Raw genomic sequence first — 8,069 nt, 5'->3', positions numbered from 1 at the left:
GAATTTTTCTTTAGATTTATTTAAATTATATTTAAATTAGGGGGTGTTAGGGTAAGGATTAGACTTAATTTTAAAGGGTTAATAAATTTAGAATAGTGGCGGCGACGTTGGGGACGGCAGATTAGGGGTTAATAAGTATAATGTAGGTGGTGGCCATGTTGGGGGCAGCAGATTAGGGGTTAATAATATTTAACTAGTGTTTGCGAGGTGGGAGTGCGGCAGTTTAGGGGTTAATATGTTTATTATAGTGTCAGTGATGTCCGGAGCGGCAGATTAGGGGTTAATAATTTTCTTTTAGTGTTTGAGATGTGGGAGGGTCTCGGTTTAGGGGTTAATAGTTAGTTTATGGGTGTTAGTGTACTTTTTAGCACTTTAGTTATGAGTTTTATGCTACAGCTTTGTAACGTAAAACTCATAACTACTGAGTTTAAAATGCGTTAGGTAGGCTGTACCGCTCACTTTTTGGCCTCCCAGGAAAAACTCGTAATACCGGCGCTATGGAAGTCCCATAGAAAAAAGCCTTTACGAAATTTACGTAAGTTTATTTGCGGTAAGGCCACAAAAGTGTGCGGTACACCTATACCTGCAAGACTCGTAATACTAGCGGGCGTAAATAAAGCAGCGTTAGAACCTGTTAACGCTGCTTTTTTACCTTAACGCACAACTCGTAATCTAGCCGCATTTGATTACATTTTGCATTAGTGACATATTGCTGAAATGTCATGTATTTATCATATGTTTAACAATATTTTATCTCATGGTTTTATATTTTTTAATCACTATTACGAATTTAAATGGTACCTCTTCTAATTGATTGGAATAATTTACAAAATCAGCCTTGGCAACTCTAATTAACTTGCACAGGTGCCATAGTGTTCGTTCATTGCCAGTCATGTTAAATGTAGAAGATAAAAATACAGACTATTTATTAGACTTGCACAGAGGGACCTAAGACTCATACAGACCGGCACTTACATTGCAGAATAACTGTCAGCTCGGCTCATTTAATTGTATAATTTAGTGCAGACTTGACCCCTGTCACAGCTTAATACAGCATGAAGTATAAAGTGTAGAAACGCTTATTAATGACTTGTAGAAGTAATGTGACATTTCCCTGCATTATGAGGATATCTTATAATGAGATTAGCAGATCTCAGACAATTAACTCTGTGTCCATACGTTTCTAATGTGTTGCCATTAAAAGTCTTTTACTTTAATCTGCCAAGCACAGAATGGATGCAGAATTCAGTGTTAATTTAAGCACATGTTTGTCACTGCTCTGGATAGCAGAGTATAAGCAGTAACCTTCCTGGTCTTCCTGGAGAGGAAGTAACGTTTGTGTAGATTCTGACCAAGCGTTATAGACACCGGGCAAACCTCCTCATGCAAAAAGAAAAACCTGTAGTAGTGCCCTCTGGGACACCTGGAAATGGCACAGGCCCCTCAAATGAATGAAAACTCCAAAAGACAAGATTTGTGATTGGCCGATGGCTGTCACATGATATAGTTCTATGCACACCAGCACCTACTGAGCATGTGTTAGGACTCACTGTGTATACATATATGCATTTTGTGACAGAATAGAAAACAAATAAGTGCAAGGCACGTGTACAGCTATTCTAACAGAATAGAAAACAAATAAGTGCAAGGCACGTGTACAGCTATTTTAACAGAATAGAAAACAAATAAGTGCAAGGCACGTGTACAGCTATTCTAACAGAATAGAACACAAATAAGTGCAAGGCATGTGTACAGCTATTCTAACAGAATAGAAAACAAATAAGTGCAAGGCACGTGTACAGCTATTTTAACAGAATAGAAAACAAATAAGTGCAAGGCACGTGTACAGCTATTCTAACAGAATAGAAAACAAATAAGTGCAAGGCACGTGTACAGCTATTTTAACAGAATAGAAAACAAATAAGTGCAAGGCACGTGTACAGCTATTCTAACAGAATAGAACACAAATAAGTGCAAGGCACGTGTACAGCTATTCTAACAGAATAGAACACAAATAAGTGCAAGGCATGTGTACAGCTATTCTAACAGAATAGAACACAAATAAGTGCAAGGCATGTGTACAGCTATTCTAACAGAATAGAAAACAAATAAGTGCAAGGCACGTGTACAGCTATTCTAACAGAATAGAAAACAACACAAAGAGATCTTTTCCAACACTAAAAATGAGAGAATATTTCCCCTTTTATCTTCGCTTTAATTTAGATACAGTTGATTTATTCCCAGTCGCACTTTTGTAAACAGAACTGAGCACGTTTCAGAATACAAAGCTGTGATTTAATATGTATCAGTTTATTACGCAGAAAAACGTGATCCCATCAAACTGCCGAAGCGCATTTATTCTTCGATAAATAATCCGTTTTATTTGTTACAGTTTAAATGTTGTATTTATTGGAAAGTGTTTCCTTCCAAATGAGAACAAATGTTTTTTAAACTGTCCCACATTTTATCCAAATAAGAGCTTCTGTATCAAGCTCTGATATAAATTTAAAATATGTCCTTGCAGTTGATGCCATAAATGTCGACATTTTCAGCAGCCGGGATTTATGGTGACAGTGAATTTTTATGATCCTATAAAAGCCTATAGTCATGATGACATCTACAGCTGAATTTTCACAAAAATATAATACATTGTGTGCGAGAAATGTGTCACATAATATTTTCAAGTGAAAAGATGTAAGGAGTTATGTCCCAGATCAGCTGAAGATTTAAAGTTACAATTGCGAATTATGGACGTGTGGGCACTATTGCCAAACAAGTACATTGTGTGTTTGTACTATTTGATTATTGTCAGGTTGTATCTTTGGTAGAAAAACTTGGTAGGGAAGAAACCCATGAAGAGGATATTACACTGTAGGGGGTTGTGACCCTGGATATTACACTGTAGGGGGTTGTGACCCTGGATATTACACTGTAGGGGGGTTGTGACCCTGGATATTACACTGTAGGGGGTTGTGACCCTGGTTATTACACTGTAGGGGGTTGTGACCCTGGATATTACACTGTAGGGGGGGTTGTGACCCTGGATATTACACTGTAGGGGGTTGTGACCCTGGATATTACACTGTAAGGGATTGTGACCCTGGATATTACACTGTAGGGGGTTGTGACCCTGGATATTACACTGTAAGGGATTGTGACCCTGGATATTACACTGTAAGGGGGTTGTGACCCTGGATATTACACTGTAAGGGATTGTGACCCTGGATATTACACTGTAGGGGGTTGTGACCCTGGATATTACACTGTAGGGGGGTTGTGACCCTGGATATTACACTGTAGGGGGTTGTGACCCTGGATATTACACTGTAGGGGGTTGTGACCCTGGATATTACACTGTAGGTGGTTGTGACCCTGGATATTACACTGTAAGGGATTGTGACCCTGGATATTACACTGTAAAGGGGTTGTGACCCTGGATATTACACTGTAAGGGATTGTGACCCTGAATATTACACTGTAAGGGATTGTGACCCTGGATATTACACTGTAGGGGGTTGTGACCCTGGATATTACACTGTAAGGGTTGTGACCCTGGATATTACACTGTAGGGGGTTGTGACCCTGGATATTACACTGTAGGGGTTGTGACCCTGGATATTACACTGTAGGGGGGTTGTGACCCTGGATATTACACTGTAGGGGGTTTGTGACCCTGGATATTACACTGTAGGGGATTGTGACCCTGTATATTACACTGTAGGTGGTTGTGACCCTGGATATTACACTGTAGGTGGTTGTGACCCTGGATATTACACTGTAGGGAGTTGTGACACTGGATATCACACTGCAGGGGATTGTAACCCTGGATATTACACTGTAGGTGGTTGTGACCCTGGATATTACACTGTAGGGGGTTGTGACAGTGGATATTACACTGTAGGGGGTTGTGACCCTGGATATTACACTGTAGGGGGTTGTGACCCTGGATATTACACTGTAGGGGGGTTGTGACCCTGGATATTACACTGTAGGGGGTTGTGACCCTGGATATTACACTGTAGGGGATTGTGACCCTGGATATTACACTGTAGGGGGTTGTGACCCTGGATATTACACTGTAGGGGGTTGTGACCCTGGATATAACACTGTAAGGGATTGTGACCCTGGATATTACACTGTAGGGGGTTGTGACCCTGGATATTACACTGTAAGGGATTGTGACCCTGGATATTACACTGTAGGGGGTTGTGACCCTGGATATTACACTGTAGGGGGTTGTGACCCTGGATATTACACTGTAGGGGTTGTGACCCTGGATATTACACTGTAGGGGGTTGTGACCCTGGATATTACACTGTAGGGGGGTTGTGACCCTGGATATTACACTGTAGGGGGTTGTGACCCCTGGTTATTACACTGTAGGGGATTGTGACCCTGGATATTACAGTGTAGGGGGTTGTGACCCTGGATATTACACTGTAGGGGATTGTGACCCTGGATATTACACTGTAGGGGGTTGTGACCCTGGATATTACACTGTAGGGGGTTGTGACCCTGGATATTACACTGTAGGGGATTGTGACCCTGGATATTACACTGTAGGGGTTGTGACCCTGGATATTACACTGTAGGGGGTTGTGACCCTGGATATTACACTGTAGGGGGTTTTGACCCTGGATATTACATTGTAGGGGGTTGTGACCCTGGATATTACACTGTAGGGGGTTGTGACCCTGGATATTACATTGTAGGGGGTTGTGACCCTGGATATTACACTGTAGGAGGTTGTGACCCTGGATATTACACTGTAGGGGGTTGTGACCCTGGATATTACACTGTAGGGGGTTGTGACCCTGGATATTACAGTGTAGGGGGTTGTGACCCTGGATATTACACTTTAGGGGGTTGTGACCCTGGATATTACACTGTAGGGGGTTGTGACCCTGGATATTACATTGTAGGGGTTGTGACCCTGGATATTACACTGTAGGGGGTTGTGACCCTGGATATTACACTGTAGGGGGTTGTGACCCTGGATATTACATTGTAGGGGTTGTGACCCTGGATATTACACTGTAGGGGGTTGTGACCCTGGATATTACACTGTAGGGGTTGTGACCCTGGATATTACACTGTAGGGGGTTGTGACCCTGGATATTACACTGTAGGGGGTTGTGACCCTGGATATTACATTGTAGGGGATTGTGACCCTGGATATTACTCTGTAGGGGAGTTGTGACCCTGGTTATTACACTGTAGGGATTGTGACCCTGGATATTACACTGTAGGGGGTTGTGACCCTGGATATTACACTGTAGGGGATTGTGACCCTGGATATTACACTGTAGGGGGTTGTGACCCTGGATATTACACTGTAGGGGGTTGTGACCCTGGATATTATACTGTAGGGGGTTGTGACCCTGGATATTACACTGTAGGGGGTTGTGACCCTGGATATTACACTGTAGGGATTGTGACCCTGGATATTACACTGTAGGGGGTTGTGACCCTGGATATTACACTGTAGGGATTGTGACCCTGGATATTACACTGTAGGGGGTTGTGTTCCTGGATATTACACTGTAGGTGGTTGTGACCCTGGATATAACACTGTAAGGGATTGTGACCCTGGATATTACACTGTAGGGGGGTTGTGACCCTGGATATTACACTGTAGGGGGTTGTGACCCTCGGATATTACACTGTTGGGGGTTGTGACCCTGGATATTACACTGTAGGGGGTTGTGACCCTGGATATTACACCTGTAGGGGGTTGTGACCCTGGATATTACACTGTAGGGTTTGTGACGCTGGATATTACACTGTAGGGGGTTGTGACCCTAGATATTACACTGTAGGGGGATTGTGACCCTGGATATTACACTGTAGGGGTTTGTGACCGCTGGATATTACACTGTAGGGGGTTGTGACCCTGGATATTACACTGTAGGGGGATTGTGACCCTGGATATTTACACTGTAAGGGGTTGTGACCCTGGATATTACACTGTAGGGGGGTTTGTGACCCTGGATATTACACTGTAGGGGGTTGTGACCTGGATATTACACTGTAGGGGGTTGTGACCCTGGAGTATTACAACTGTAGGGGTTGTGACCCTGGATATTACACTGTAGGGGGTTGTGACCCTGGATATTAACACTGTAGGGGGGTTGTGACCCTGGATATTACACTTGTAGGGATTGTGACCCTGGATATTACACTGTAGGGGGGTTGTGACCCTGGATATTACACTGTAGGGGGATTGTGACCCTGGATATTACACCTGTAAGGGGTTGTGACCCTGGATATTACACTGTAGGGGGGTTTGTGACCCTGGATATTACACCTGTAGGGGATTGTGACCCTGGATATTACACTGTAGGGGGTTGTGACCCTGGATATTACAATGTAGGGGGGTTGTGACCCTGGATATTACACTGTAGGGGGTTGTGACCCTGGATATTACACTGTAGGGGGGTTGTGACCCTGGATATTACACTGTAGGGGGTTGTGACCCTGGATATTACACTGTAAGGGGTTTGTGACCCTGGGATATTACAATGTAGGGGGTTGTGACCCTGGATATTACACTGTAGGGGGTTTGTGACCCTGGATATTACACTGTAGGGGGGTTTGTGACCCTGGATATTACACTGTAGGGGGGTTGTGACCCATGGATATTACACTGTAGGGGGGTTGTGACCCTGGATATTACAGCTGTAGGGGGTTGTGACCCTGGATATTACACTGGAGGTGGTTTGTGACCGCTGGATATTACTACTGTTCAGGGCGTTGTGACCCCTGGAGATTACACTGTAGGGATTGTGACGCTGTATATTACACGGTAGGGGGTTGTGTACCCCTGGATATTACTCTGTTAGGGGTTGTGACCCGGGAGTTTACACTGTAGGGAGTTAGGACGCTGGATAGTACACTGTAGGGGTTGTGACCCTATGGATTACATACACAGTACGGGATTGTGACCCTGGGATATTACACTGTATGGGGTTGTGACCCTGGATATTACACGGTAGGGGGGGTTGTGACCCTGGATCTATACACTGTAGGGGTTTGTGACCCCTGGATATTACACCTGTAGGGGCTTTGGTGACCCGGGATGTTACACTGTGAGGGTTTGTGACCCTAGATTATGACACTGTAGGGGGGTTGTGACCCTGGATATATACCTGTAGGGGGGTTGTGACCCTGAAATTACACTGTAGGGGGATTGTGACCCTGGATATGTACACTTGTAGGGGTAATGTGACCCTGGATATTACACTGTAGGGGGTTTGTGACCCTGGATATTACACTGTAGGGGTTTGTGACCCTGGATATTACACTTAGGGGGGTTGTGACCCCTGGATATTACACTGTAGGGGGTTTGTGGACCCTGGATATTACACTGTAGGGGGGTGAGACCCTGGGATATTACACTGTAGGGGGATTTGACCCCTGGATATTACACTAGTAGGGGGTGTGACCCTGGATATTACACTGTAGGGATTGTGACCCTGGATATTACACTGTAGGGGGTTGTGACCCTGGATATTACACTGTAGGGGGATTGTGACCCTGGATATTACACTGTAGGGGGTTGTGACCCTGGATATTACACTGTAAGGGGGGTTGTGGACCCTGGATATTACACTGTAGGGGGTTGTGACCCTGGATATTACACTCGTAGGGGGATTGCGACCCTGGATAGTTACACTGTAAGGGGGTTGTGACCCTGGATATTACACTGTAGGGGGTTGTGACCCTGGATATTACACTGTAGGTGGTTGTGACCCTGGATATTACACTGTAGGGGGTTGTGACCCTGGATATTACACTGTAGGGGTTGTGACCCTGGATATTACACTGTAGGGGGTTGTGACCCTGGATATTACACTGTAGGGGGTTGTGACCCTGGATATTACACTGTAGGGGAGTTGTGACCCTGGATATTACACTGTAGGGGGTTGTGACCCTGGATATTACACTGTAGGGGGTTGTGACCCTGGATATTACACTGTAGGGGGTTGTGACCCTGGATATTACACTGTAGGGGGATTGTGACCCTGGATATTACACTGTAGGGGGTTGTGACCCTGGATATTACACTG

This window comes from Bombina bombina, chromosome 6, assembly GCF_027579735.1.
Source record: "Bombina bombina isolate aBomBom1 chromosome 6, aBomBom1.pri, whole genome shotgun sequence".
Taxonomy (NCBI): Eukaryota; Metazoa; Chordata; class Amphibia; order Anura; family Bombinatoridae; genus Bombina; species Bombina bombina.
The sequence above is the reverse complement of the archived record's forward strand: the minus strand, read 5'-3'. Positions refer to the sequence as shown.